Source organism: Podarcis cretensis (genome assembly GCF_951804945.1).
Source record: "Podarcis cretensis genome assembly, chromosome: 9".
Taxonomy (NCBI): domain Eukaryota; kingdom Metazoa; phylum Chordata; class Lepidosauria; order Squamata; family Lacertidae; genus Podarcis; species Podarcis cretensis.
In genome coordinates this window covers 54,348,601-54,363,735 of record NC_137178.1, presented here as the reverse complement: position 1 = coordinate 54,363,735, position 15,135 = coordinate 54,348,601, and the positions used below count along the sequence as shown (strand labels likewise).

The 15,135-nt window shown below is 41.1% G+C and overlaps 1 long non-coding RNA gene across 2 annotated transcripts; it reads left to right on the top strand.

Annotated features, from left to right (window-relative positions):
• Positions 1-933: 933 nt before the first annotated feature.
• Positions 934-14,308, top strand: LOC307223770. 2 transcript variants are annotated; one of them, XR_013842260.1, is made up of 4 exons: positions 934-1,017; positions 2,930-3,088; positions 3,651-3,811; positions 12,989-14,308. It is a non-coding gene; the product is annotated as an uncharacterized lncRNA (long non-coding RNA). The 2 variants fall into 2 exon arrangements; XR_013842261.1 differs by having other exon boundaries at positions 3,648-3,811.
• Positions 14,309-15,135: the final 827 nt, after the last annotated feature.

The window sequence follows — 15,135 nt, the reverse complement described above, 5'->3', positions numbered from 1 at the left end:
CATTCATAAAGCAGAAGCAGGATCAGAAGCTAAAGGTATATTATGGAGGGAATGAGGTAGAGAGCAAGGCTTTTGTACCATCGTAAGTTAAACAACATGAGAGGAAATCCAAGAGTGGATGTCAGTGAAGAGTCCTTCATTTTAAGGATAAAACTGACTTCATAGGCTCTTCAATTGGGTTCTTAAATGGAAATCCTTTAGTTGTATTTCATTTTATTTAAGGTGAGATTTCAACAATAGTAGATGGTGGGGTGGGGTGGTGCCACTCTTCTGACCTGCAAAACACTGAATTGCCTCTGAGGTCAGGTGAGTGCTGATGCCCCACCACACTAGGTTTAACCACTTCTAGCACATTAATGGACGCAGGTGGCGCTGTGGGTTAAAGCCTCAGCGCCTAGGACTTGCCGATCGAAAGGTCGGCGGTTCGAATCCCTGCGGCGGGGTGCGCTCCCGCTGCTCGGTCCCAGCGCCTGCCAACCTAGCAGCTCGAAAGCACCTCCGGGTGCAAGTAGATAAATAGGGACCGCTTACCAGCGGGAAGGTAAACGGCGTTTCCGTGTGCGGCTCTGGCTCGCCAGAGCAGCGATGTCACGCTGGCCACGTGACCCGGAAGTGTCTCCGGACAGCGCTGGCCCCTGGCATCTTGAGTGAGATGGGCGCACAACCCCAGAGTCTGTCAAGACTGGCCCGTATGGGCAGGGGTACCTTTACCTTTACTTTAGCACATTAATACGGCGTTATTGAGCAATCAATGTACCAGAATAAATTTTGAGGTTAGAAAATGTAAGAATGAAATTGCTTGGCTTACATTTCCCGGGGAAGCGCAGTTACCAGTCTTTAGCATCCAGGTTTGAAAGTTGAAACTAGTAATTGTGAAGAGTTGCAGGCCTATGACCTGGATCACTCTCTTATTAAAGGTCTGGCTGCTCAAACTCCCAGAAGTCTACTCCAAGAGAAACACCCATATTTTAGGATTCTGGCTCAATGCTGACCATGAATAGTTCCAGGCTTCCTGTGGTATGTCCTAGAGTTGTAATATATTCCTTTGATCGTGGCTATATTGAGATGTATCTTCTATTATGTGAAATGACTGCATATTTGGCCATGCTTTATACCTACATCCTCCAGTTTTCTATTTCCTACTCTAGCACATAAATTCCCATTCACTTTGTAAACAGACCACCTGATTTTGATCTTGTCCTGCTGCTAGACAATTTGGTGTGATCCCAGTTTGTCCCCCCAAACTTGGCTTGGGGACTCTTAGGATAAAATCTCAAATACTGACTTAGATTCAGCTATTGGATTGCCTGATCCTACCTAAACGTATGCAATGAACCTAATTTTGCAAGTGCTTTAACTTTGATTTCTGACTTGGTATGCCACAAACTTTTTAAACTTCAAAATAAGAACATCCAGTTACTTCTCTCTTTAAATATTCTATTAAAAACTGTTAAAAGTGTTCTTGTTCTTTTTCTAAAGAAAAAGCAGCTCAGATTTATTCAGTTTTAAAAGTTGAAGCTTTGTTTCATCCCTGATTCAAAGAGAAAGTGAGATCAATTTCACCCACACACATATGGAACGAAGAGAGAAGACATTGGCTTTTAGTGAGCAGCAGTTTTATTGAAGTTTATAGCACTTTGCAGTGGGTTGTTGTTTCAGTGCAACTACCTTCCTCCAGTGTGGTGCCCTCCTGGCCAAAGGTAGGCAACCTTTTCCTGTTGCCTCTGTAAAATGTTATGAAATGGGTGGGCTATTTTGGAAACGTACTTTGACACTTTTCATTACTGGTATGATCATCAGTTGAAATGGTGGTAGAAGGCTACACACACCAAACTCCAAGTCATTAGCAGCACTAGCACTTTAACCCCTACTACATCAGAAGAGACCCTAATCTCTCACTCTTTAACTCATCCTGTCAACTACTGACCTCAGCAACATACAGACACAAGTCAACCCTCTTGGGACCAGGACAATACAGGACATCTCTTCTGGTTCCAGGCCCTTATCTCAGAGCATCTTTTATGCTGTGGTGGTATGCTTCTGACTAACTGTATTATAGATAAAAGTCTATGAAAAAAGACATATATTGTGCATCAAATATTAAGCAGTTTATAAATGTTTTAAAGAAATAAAAGAAAGCAAGGGTCAAGCTCCATATAATATATTTCTGCAGCATAATTTTAGAAGTATTAATAAATAAGTATAAGTATGTGCACAAGTATGTGTTTGTGCTTGTGTATGATATTCTTTAGAAAATCACAAAACTCTGTTTATATAAAGAATACTGCTCTCTGCTGCAAGGTCCCACAAGGGATCCAGATGGGAATGCTTTTGTGGAGGGACAGGAAATGGGGCAAGAAGTACTCTCAAGAATAACTGGTAATTGACAGTAGGAGGGAGAAGTGGGCAGAAGCTAGAAATGCCTTGTCCCTTTCTTATTTTTAGTGAAACCATTAAACGAAAACCTCACATCTCATTGATATCAAGGAGTGATTCAGGAGGAAGAAGAAAATTCACACGAATTGAGGTTTTAAGAAAAAAAAATCATCCCTATGTAAGGCAGATGCTGCTGTGGGTTGTGGAGGGAAAGGAAAAACCAAGGAGAAGATTTGAAGAGTGGGAAGAAGAGAGAGGGAATGAAAATCAAGGGGAACAAGCCTGAAGTTGAAATCTTGGCTCTTAGATAATGGGTAAATTCTGAAGTGCTTTATCTTCAAGTTGCATCATTACTGGAACTGCCATAAGGAAAAGGCAGGGATATCAGGATGACAGATCTTTTCTTCCCTCAGGCCAGAAAGGAGAACATTCTGCTTCACAAGACCCAGCTGAACTTTTTTTTCCAGCTGCTGAAGCAGACGTTTCCTTATCTTTCGGTTTAGAACTGAATCTCTTCTAATTGGTTAATGTGCTTACTTTGCTTTTTCTTCAGGTGGACACCATCCTGTTGAGTCTAAACTTCTCTTGATTCTGAGGGGAAAACACAACACAGAACAAGGCTCTTTGAAGCTGAAGTAAAATTTGGACTTGGGAACCTATACATTTGGGTTGAGGAATAAATTCATTTCGACAAAACAGCAGAAAAAAGCAGGTGATCTAATCTTATTACTGAAAATTCCAGTCTACTTCATTTTCAAATGCCCCAACTGTTTCTGTTTTGAGGCATGGACACATCCAAATTTGATGGGGACATTGGAAAATGCTATCTCCTCTTACATCAGTGATGGGGAACATCTGGCCTATGGTCCTTTCCATGTGGCATGGTGGACCAAGCCACGTCTATCTGCCTTGACTAAGAATGTCAGAGTGCTCAGACAGGAAATGTGAACAAGAACAGAAATATTTGCTTACATCCATAACAAAATATCAATCCTACAAATGCATTGATAGTCACTTGTTTTCTGTCCATAAATGATACATAGTTGATGCCTGTATTGTCCCCGTGTGCATTGAAATGAATGGCCTTGGCATTGAAATGAAAAGGTGTGGAATAATAGAATGATAACTTAATTAACTATGTAAAATTCCACCAGAGCAAACAGCAAGCCACACACACCTGAAAACATCCGCATGGATACTAAGATATCATCTAGTGTACAATCGGACAATCATTCTTTCAAAGTATAACTTCATTTTTGCTTTTCTGTTAGCAGAACAGGTTAGGACTTAGATGCTTCATTACTGCTGCCATTTGCAGTTTCCATTCTACTTTATTCAATGTTTGCTAACCCAGCTGTAAATGTTTCTGCATGTTTGGAGCTGCAGTCTTCTCCAACAAGACCCATTGGGGGGTTTCTACATTCTAATTAAGCAGGTATGTTTCTTAAAGAAATGAAATAGTTAGCTTACTGGCACATGGCTGAACAGTAGAGGAATGTATGTAACAAGTGGAGCAGAGCTTTCAGCACTGTGTAATTGTATATGTGTACACATGCACAAGGAGATTGTGGGGATAAGACAAGAGGGAGAAAAATTCCAACCCCAGTACATTTGGGAAAATTTCTTCAGTGACGCCACTCTGTGTACTTTGGATTTGGAGCATGCCTATGTTTAGGGTAGGAGACCACTGCTTCCCCTTTACTTTAACTTTCTGAGTTTAAATTTCCACTCTTTAACAATGCAACAAAGGTAATGCAATTCCCATTTTTCCTTTTGCAAAAAGAAAAAAAAAATCATCTCCTACTGACAGTTTGGCAAATGATTTTGCCATTCAATTGCTCCAACACAGAGAGAAGAACCAGAATTAGTGAGGAAAATGAGAGAGGCTTTCCCAACCGAGAAGCAGTTTTTGTGTGCATGTGTGTTTACAGAAAACAAGTTAGTAATGACTGAGTGTTTGAACAAACTGACAGCAAAGACTTGCTAGAGGAGAAGCCATAAGACAACTGCACTGTCTGCATCCATTGGGTTGGAGGGCTTTGCTAGATCTATGAGCATATGGCTTTCCCTTTAGGGAGAAAACAATCTTGTTTATGTCATTCAAGATTCACTAAATGAAGGTGCAGAGCCAGTAAAGCTTTGGCAAGCAACTTGATTTCTCAAAGCATGGGAGGACATCTGGAACTGATAGTTCCTCTGTTTATTTTGCATGAACCACACTAATACCAACCCATTTTGTAAACCTTTCAACAACCCTGAGAGCCATCCAACTTATAATAAAAAGAACTGTTCTGTCATTACTGAAATATAAACACGAGCTGAGCAAATCTTAATTAACAAGAAGATACACGCTCGCCTGCTTTGTTTGCCTTCCTCTTCTGTGTGTCTCATCGAACAGATTTCTCCATGCAGTTCCTTTGCATTTGACCTTGACTTTGAACTATACTATGGATGTTATCAAATGGAAATATTCTCCAGTAACCCGATACATCTTCAGAAGATTCTTTCGTAGCAGACAATGCCAGGATGTAAACATAATTTAAACCTTGGGACATATTTTCCCAGGGACTTTAAGCAGGTTAAGAAGAAGGTTGTTATTACAGCCATTTATCTACAAGAGATTGCAAGGCAACTGTGTGTGTGTGTGTGTGTGTGTGTGTGTATAGATATAGATAGATAGATAGATAGATAGATAGACAGACAGATAGATAGATAGATAGATAGATAGATAGATAGATAGATATAGATGATAGATAGATAAACATACAGTGGTACCTCGGGTTACAGACGCTTCAGGTTACAGACTCCGCTAATCCAGAAATAGTACGTTGGGTTAAGAACTTTGCTTCAGGATGAGAACAGAAATCGTGCGGTGGTGACGCGGCAGCAGCAGCAGTGGGAGGCCCCATTAGCTAAAGTGGTACCTCAGGATAAGAACAGTTTCAGGTCAAGAACGGACCTCCAGAGCGAATTAAGTACTTAACCCAAGGTGCCACTGTATATAGATACAAACACAGAGAGAAATCTTTAGCTTCTGTGTTGCCAATAGTGGTGATATTGTCAAACTTAATATGCAGTAGGCATGCTCATGTCATGAAGCATGTCAGTATTGCTAGCCAGCATACCCTCATACCAAAGTTCTCTAGTTCAGATTTCAGTCTGAACTAGGGAAGAAAAAACACTTCCAGACTCTATTCCCTCACTCCCCAGGTGGCTGTTGAAGCAGCAATGGCAGTAGTGGGGAGGAGTCAGGGTTCAGCCATAATTAGGAGTGTTGGGAATGTCTTCTGTCTCAAATCCTGGAGAGTGACTGACACTCATTCTAGACAATACAGAGCCAGATAGACCAATGATCAGACTCAGTATAACACAACTTCCTATGTTCCCATGGAGAGGGCAGTGATAAGGAGGTTATACTGGGCCATTAGCAGTTATCCAGCTATATTATATGATACCACAAGGACAACATAAGGACAAGTTCAGGAAAGCCTCAGTCCATGGAATTCAAGTATGATGATACTGATGAGAACTTGGGTTTCCTAAGGTTTCCATTCCTCATCGTCCATGAATTTTAAGGAGCATGAGGTTGGTTGGTTTGGCTCTACCAAACAAAGTGTACCAATAGCTTTCTTTCCATTTCATTCATTTCTGGCTCAGTGGCTTTACAAGGCTAACATGTATGGATTGTCCAAGTCTGACAGATCCAATCCATGCCTTTCCAATGAGAAAGACAGAATGGCTTCAAAGAGGCATCAAAAGATAGATGAGTAATTTAGTATGTGGATGTGGGTGGGTGCAGTTTATCTCCATGTTCAGCTAATCCCTGTCCATATTGGTGGGCTTCCCATTTTGATATAGTGTTAAAATATCCCCCGCTTTGGAGGAAATGGCATGTATTAAGTACCTGCTTCTAGAGAAGTTATTTTTACACTTTAGAAAAGTAAAAAGTTTCAGTAGCCCTCTGCTCGCATTTACAGATAGATACATAACAAATGGGTTGCCAGTTAATCATGACAGTTCTGCAGAGGAAAAATAGGTACTTGAAAGCAGGAGCTGGCAGAACCTTATTTCACACTCCAGTCACCAGGCAACTGCATAGCCCTCTAACACAGAAATCTCAACTTGCGCTGCTGAGATTCAAAAAAACACATGTCCCTAACCAGTGAGTTAAAGAACCACTTCCATCAGCTAATCCACCAGAGAGAAGAGCTATATATGAGATGTCTTGACATGTGTATATTACAGTAAAAGGTAATGGTGCTCATACATACATCACATAACTGTCGGGGTTTTTTCTCTCTCTCTCCATGAGACAGACCCAATGATTAAAAGGAAGAAGATCCTTTTCTATCCTCACAAAATGTTCATTTATAGCAGTTATGAAAGACTTCCTTCTCAGCCCCTCCATATAAACTCTCTCTTCTGCATTCAGTAAATCACTGAAGCAAAATAAATGGAAAGTTGTCCCCAGACACCCTCCACCGTCTTCCTTATAGTCAATGCACATTATTTTCGATTTGGGGTTGCCGCAATGAAAAATGGGGAGAGGAGAAACTTTGTATCTTTAAACTGTTCTCTGAGAAACAAAAATTATAAGGAGCACTTGTGGCGATTGACAGTTTCTCCACAAGCATGAATGTTGGTGGAATGAGCTGCATGCTATATTTTTGTATTCTGCTGATCTTCTCTTTGCTGGAGTGTTGACACTTGAAGAGCAGTTGGAGACTCTTGTCTTGTTGGTAGATGGATGGGGGCAGAGTGTCCATTCCTCTCGCTTCTGCAGTTCCAGGGCAACAGGACAGCTGGAGCTGAGTGTTCTTTCTGGCAAGGAAGGAGAATCAACATCTATGGTGTTGCTCTTTCTTGGTGTGTTTTGCTTGGGGCTGGAGACACATCTGTGTAACTGCTGCATTTTATATGTTCAACATGCACATGGAGATTTATCATGGGTTCTAAATGCCTGAATAAGGCTTTCATGGATTGAGCATCAAGTCACTTCTGGATCCACCTGCCACCCCCTGTACCATCTGATTTGCACAATGTCCAGCCTGGTGAAGAATGCTGGAGGCCTTAAAAGTCTGCTTGCTAACTTCCGATATATTGGTTAGTTTTAACAAAAGTATCACAAATCATGGATTTGGGATATAAAGGACAGTGCTCACCATTCCCAGAGTTCTACAATCCTACCTTGTTCTATAGGTAAAGGTAAAGGGACTCCTGACCATTAGGTCCAGTCGTGACCGACTCTGGGGTTGTGGCACTCATTTCGCTTTATTGGCCGAGGGAGCCGGCGTACAGCTTCCGGGTCATGTGGCCAGCATGACTAAGCTGCTTCTGGCAAACCAGAGCAGTGCATGGAAATGCCGTTTACCTTCCCACTGGAGCGGTACCTATTTATCTACTTGCACTTTGACATGCTTTCGAACTGCTAGGTTGGCAGGAGCAGGGACGGAGCAACGGGAGCTCACCCTGTCGCAGGGATTCGAACCACCAACCTTCTGATTGGCAAGCCCTAGGCTCTGTGGTTTAACCCACAGCGCCACCAGCATCCCTACCTTGTCCTATAAGGAGGGCCAAAAAGCAGCATAAGAAACATCAGTATGACATTTCCTCATAATTTTTCAAGAGAAGCAAACACTTTTCCCAGAGGTTGGAAGTGTTAATTATATGTGGAGGTTTTAAACCTGCATGCTTTCTCTCCTCATCCTTCATCTTCATCCTGAGGGCCTAAGGGGATGTGTTGGTGAAGCTTGACTGTTTTGACACACCAACTGCTTTTGGGCAAGGCTCTCTGGCTCTTCCCCCTCCCCACAAACCCAGATGTCTGCATAAATGCATCACTTCTTCCAGTGTGTTAGAGAAAAAAGATTCTGGTCGACACACTGTGGAAATGCAGGCATCTGTCTCCTTCTGCAAATTGCAAAACAGCCCATAACAGACAACTTACCTGACAGACAGGCCATATTTGTTTTGTTTTGTTTGTTTTCCCCTGATACCTGACTGGTATCGAACACCTCACTTTCCTTCGTTTTCACTTTGGTGTGCAGGAGCCATTAGTAAGCAACTCCACTTCTTAACATTTCTAGACACAGCACAACCTAAATAGGCATTGTATAAATATTTTAACCACATAATTTCCTGCCCTTGAGTGCCAATCTGGCATATGTCTAGGGTTTACGTAAAACAAAGATTTAGGCAACCTTTGGAAAATATTGTCCACTTTGCTCTCTAAGCAGATGCTTCGTGATCACAAAAGCATTTAAGTCTACATCTGCCATTAAGTCAGGTATACAGAGGAGATTATCTACCATTTCAATGCACTGATTATTTAGATGAGTAGCACACTCGTTTGACAGATGCTGGCTTGTTGATTTCTTTCCACTTCAAAAGTTTGTTGAGTGACTTGAAAGAAGGTGTGAAACACTGGGAAATTTGGAAAGACGTAGGTAAATTCTCCTTGGTTCCTTCTCAGTTCCTCATGTACAGTGGTACCTCGGGTTAAGTACTTAATTCGTTCCAGAGGTCCGTACTTAACCTGAAACTGTTCTTAACCTGAAGCACCACTTTAGTTAATGGGGCCTCCTGCTGCTGCTGCGCCGCCGGAGCACGATTTCTGTTCTCATCCTGAAGCAAAGTTCTTAACCTGAAGCACTATTTCTGGGTTAGCGGAGTCTGTAACCTGAAGCGTATGTAACCTGAAGTGTATGTAACCCGAGGTACTCCTGTATCTGCATTTAGAAAGAACTCTTAAATTGACTGTGTAGCTAGTGTAGCATGGGGACTAAGATACTAAGTTTCAAATCAGGAAGACTGGTTCAAAGCCTAATAATAATAGTAATAATAATAATGGCAGCAGCAGCAACAACAACATTAATTTATTATCTATACGCTGCCCATCTTTCTGGGCTGCCTCAGCTAAATGTGAACAGAACAAATTTTTCCTCCAGCCCCACATCAGCTCCAGAAAGTCTGGCTAATGGTATGGGATTATGGAAACTGGAGTCCCAAAACATCTGGAGGGCCACAGGCTCCCCACCCTGGTGCAGTTTTCATATCAAAATGTTAATTAATACATATTTAATTTATATGCCAAAATGTTTTGTAAAAATCCAAGTGGTTTGGTCTAAAATGTGCTGGCAGTGGCATTAAATTCTTTTAGAACATCTATTGCTAATGTCTGGATTGAAGAGTGGGTTGTAAGCATAAGGGGGTATGATCTGTCTCCTGATTTCTAGTACAGTGGTGCCTCGCAAGACGAAATTAATCCGTTCCGCGAGTCTCTTCGTCTTGCGGTTTTTTCGCCTTGCGAAGCACGGCTATTAGCGGCTTAGCAGCTTAGCGGCTGTTAGTGGCTTAGCAGCTATTAACGGCTTAGCAGCTTTAAGAAAAAGGAAACAAACTCGCAAGAACTCGCAAGACGTTTCGTCTTGTGAAGCAAGCCCATAGGGAAATTCGTCTTGCGGAACGACTCAAAAAAACGGAAAACTCTTTCGTCTTGCGCGTTTTTCGTCTTGCGAGGCATTCGTCTTGCGAGGTACCACTGTATTCTAGTTTGAACAATCCCTGAAACAATAGCCTTGTGACAAAAGAGGAAGACCTGTCCTGAATCCCAGATGTCTAAGGCAAGGTTATGGTTACTCAGTGATGAGGTGTAGAGGGTTAGAGGCGCTGTTTGTTTTCACTGAAACCCTGGTATTCAGAACAGGTAAACCTTGGCGAATCCTGTTTCAAATTAATTCCTGTCTTTGTAGTTTTAATTGTTGCATTGTAAAAATGACAGAAAGTTAGGTTGGAAAAGTTTCCCCATCCACACTCTAGATCCATGAGCAGAGTATGCAGATCCAGGGATCAGTGTGGGAGAGAATTTCTGTGAATTTCTTTTTTTAGTGAATTTCTGCATAAATAAAGTGCCTCCTTGTGAGATGGCGTGGTCCCTGCATGAAACCACTCCTCAAGAAATTGTCTATGGATATCTTGTTCAATTATTTTTCCTTCCTGCTTGAATACAGCTGTTAAACTAAATTCTCCCTCCCCATTCCCCACCCCCACAAATTGATCAGTTCATATCCCTTTTCTCTAAAATGGTGTTTTAGCTTCCTACTCTTCAATTTCTGTAACGCTCTTTAAATGAGGTCATATATTGCTGTACTTTTTTTTATGTCTCAGTCTGCCAAGCGTCGATTCAATATTTTTCTAACGGAATTCACACAGATCAATTAAGCCAGAGTACTTGGGTTTAAGCCAGCTAAAATCAATGAGACCATATCAACTTAGAAGTCAAGGATTTTACTAGAACTGCTCCTTGGATTTTAGGGATAGCCATGTTTTCTCCAATAGATGTAATGAGAACAAAACAAAAATAATTTTAATCCCTAACCAAGCCACTTACTTCAACTTCAGCTGCAGAATCGCTTTACCAAGGATGCTATCAGTTGCCTACAATACCTTCTTGTCCAGTTATTCTACCTAGATTTCTGATTAAAAGACACCACATCTGCACAGGGAATAAAATTGCAATATTTGCATTTCCAGGAGAACTTCCCAACACACTGTTGCCTTCCTTTAAAAAGAACACACAAGCCTAGTGAACTACCAACTGTGACAGGGGTTCAGTTCCTAGTATCTGTCCCCAACCCTGAAATTACTATGATGTCTGTCCCCAACTTTGAAATTATTATTTATCAGTACAGAGTCACTACCAAGCTAGATTGACCAATTATCTGACTTAAGGAAGTTTACTATTTCCCAAATTATACATCATGAGATCTATATTATTGTTGTTGTTGTTTAGTCTTTTAGTCGTGTCCGACTCTTTGTGACCCCATGGACCAGAGCACGCTGGACACTCCTGTCTTCCACTGCCTCCCACAGTTTGGTCAGACTCATGTTTGTAGCTTCGAGAACACTGTCCAACCACCTCGTCCTCTGTTGTCCCCTTCTCCTTGTGCCCTCCATCTTTCCCAACATCAGGGTCTTTTCCAGGGAGTCTTCTCTTCTCATGAGGTGGCCAAAGTATTGGAGCATCAGCTTCATGATCTGTCCTTCCAGTGGGCACTCAGGGCTGATTTCCTTAAGAATGGATACGTTCTTCTTGCAGTCCATGGGACTCTCAAGAGTCTCCTCCAGCACCATAATTCAAAAGCATCAATTCTTAGGTTATTATTATTACTCACATTTATATCCCATCCTTCTTCCAAGAAGTGGTATACATGGGCTACCTCCATTCCATCCTGCCAAAAATACTGCAAGGTACCATGGGATATACAGCTGTGTCCCAGTCTGTTCCAAAATCCACCCTTAGAGGTTAGGCAGAGATCTCCCCATGAGATGAACCACGATGAGAAGCCAACTTTCTCCAGTCCAAGTCCCAAACTCTAAGCAAACCTTCCCAACCCTAGTAACTTCTAGGTGATTTGGATTACAATTCCCATCAACACCAGCCAATAAGGCCATGAGGGCTGGGCATTATGGGAGGTGTAGTCCATTTTTTTTAAAAGGACATCTTTTTAGTGAAGGCTGCCATGATCACACTGGCTTTCTGATGCAGTTAAGTGTAAGGGATAGTTCTTTTGGCTCCTTGAGCTTCCCAGTTTTCTTTGACTCATGCATATTAGCAAAGATTCAGTAATTGGATGCTAGGGACAGCCTGATAAACAAGTCCAGGTTAAAGCTCCTTGTTTGTGTTTGAAACCCACTCATTGAATCTGTTGGCTTTCCCTTTGGTAGAATCTACACACATATAAAAAAGTTGGGGAAATGCTTTTTTAAAAAACGTTTTGAAAAATACCTTGAATTCGGCATAGCTCACCATCAGCCTCTAGTGTCACATTTGTATATTTCACTTAAAACATTTTATTTGCAGCTCTATAACTGGGTCCTTTGTCTTGCTGTGCCCTTCTCTGAAGGCTGATGTTTGACGGTATATTTTTTTAGCTCTCCTCTTCTGCAACCTGTGGCACTAGTGCAGTTCCATTGGGTACCATGACATATTTATTTGCTTCATTAGCCACAGAGTACATGTAATGTAGCAGGAATTCTTCAAGGGAAATGAAAACGCTCCAATTACGATGAAGAAGCTCTTACTGTCTCTGCAGTTCTTTCTGTTTTCGAACTCCTGTGTTTCTGCACTTTGGTTATAGATTGCTCTCTCCGCTGCCAGCTGTACACATTTCATATTCATTCCTATCTGTTACAGAGCCTAACTTACGGTTCCCGCCCTCAGGTTAACAGTTACAATATGTACACACAGAAACAGAATGACAGAAAAGGAAGCTGTTAGAATAGCCTTTGCTGCATAACCTGTCACCTGGAGATGTGTTTATATTTCTGAAACAAGCAAGTTAAATGGGATACAATCAGGAAGTATTTATCCAGCTTTTACCAGGGTCCGATTTAATTGGCTAATTAGGCCTGGGGGAGAAGGGAAAAAAAGATAATAGCCTTTCTTCTGTTTGTACTCTGAATGCTGCAGAAACTAATCTTGAACTGTAGATAATCCTGATATGCGTGGAGAGGGGAGTTCTGAGCTCTTGGCTGTTTGCAGAAAGAGGGGGTGTAGATTAGGTACATTCCATGTTCAAACTGTAATGTGCCATTCAAATTATTTCCTCAGACAATCAAAAGATCCCACATCCTGAGGGAAAGAAGAAACAAAAGATCAACTTGAGTGACCGCGATGCCACATCCGGAGGATTGCTTCACAATCTATTGCTTGTTAACATGCCAAAGAAAATAATTTAAAGGCTTACCAGAAATCCAGGGAAGTGTTTAGTCATAAAAATAATTCAGTGCCACCTTTAATAATGCAAATCCTGTCTCAAGCATTCAAACCTAAATGATATCTGTGACTAACACTTGTTCTATGTCCCTAACATTTTTTTTAAATTATCTTCCTTGTAGCTTCCCATTTAATATTCCTCTAAAATGTTTGGGGTTTTTTCTCCTTCTTCTTCCCTTCTTACTTTGTTAAATACAAGATGTAGCAGAGGGACAGTTTTCTGATGTTTCCTGCATTGACATTTGGAGCTTCCACAGCAAATGACAACCACTTTACTTCTCTTGTCAACCAACTGACAATTTCCTTTGTAAATATTCTGCAATTTTCTGGAATGTTTCAAGGGGTATTTTTGTTTGGTTTTGTTTTGTTTCAGTGGGCTGCTTAGAAAGACAGATTGGCCCATTTTCCAATCTTCCAAAGGCAATAACTGATGACTGAGCATGTAATAGAGAACCATTTCCAAAATGTCTGTTTCTCTTTTTAATGTCCTTTTAACACTCACCTTTGTTACAATGTTAACTGAACCAGTTGGTTTGGTAACCAACAAGATCCAAGATAGGGCTCATTAGTTTCCTCATTTTTCTTTCAGTTTCACTTTGTATTTTTCTTCCTCATTATGGTATCTCTACTTCAACTGTGCACTTTGGGAGACAGTCATTATTTTTGTTACAAGCACAAACCTGAATGACTTTCAAGATGACACTTGTTCTTTGCAGTTGCTGACCTGGATTTGTTGCTAGAATAGAAAAAACAATGTGGCACAACACAGTCAAGTTGATGGTGGTTGACTAGCTGGGATACCTAAGTAAGGCTTACATGTGATTAGCATTGGATCACCATGAAAGTCTTTCTTTTACAAACAATGAAATCACTGCATTGATGCAGCAGACTGAGACAGGAGGCATCAATCCCATTCAGTCCCCCTGACTGAAAGATGGACCCTAGGTTCACCTCTCATTTAATTATATCTGATTGATGATGCGGTGCCCTGATTTCACTATGTTCTGTATGTGATTCGTGATTTGCTGGGCTCATCTTTTTGCCCAAGCACCAGCAGATTTTACTTTAACTGCACCTATAATTGTATGTGGTATGAGGGTCGTATAAGAATCTAATAGAAAGATGGATGGATGTTAATTGCTTTGAACAGGTATAGAAATTGTTTCCTGCATTATGTCTTCATTATGTCTTCTAATTATGGGTTTCAGCATATTATTATTATTATTATTATTATACTGCCACATACCTGCTTTTTACCCTTATTGGGTCTTTTTAAAAGAGCCTTGAAAAGTAGCAGTTCCCTGAGCAAAATTATAAGACAGTCTTGCAAGATCTCTAAATACCTGAACACCTGAACAGAAAAATTACATATCTCCTCCTCTTCTTGTGCTCCTATATATTTGTAAGAGTTTTGAGGTGGCCTCTGCATCACTCAAATGATAGCTTGTAGGTAGATGCATCTCACATCAAAACCCTTAATCTAGTCTGACATTAAAAGGAAGGGTTTACTCTTTTCAGATGTTCATTGTATGAAATCTTTTCACCGAAAATGTTTATCACCATGACTCCTTTACTTCAGCAGGCCTAAAGCTTCTGTTCTTGCAAATTTGCCATGCACCCACTGCTCAGAGCAAAGGGGATTTGCTGTTTTATCTTTAGTGTTCATCGTTTTTCCCCACTGTGAAGAAAATGTTTAATACGTGTTTATGGAAATTAGGAAACCATACTGTTGTTCTGAAAGCAATTTGCTCTTCCCCAGTTGGGAACATAAGAAGCTGCCTTATACTGAGTCTGGCCATTGGTCTAAGGTTTCAGACATTCCCTGCCGAACACAATAGCACAAACGCCAGCAGGTCTAAGAGCACCCACCCCCAATGTTACTCTATGAACCCTACAAGCAAGTACAGAACCAATATAGTACAGTGCCTCCAATACCCATGGAGGTATTCATTGAGATATAGCATTGAGGTTCATATAACGAA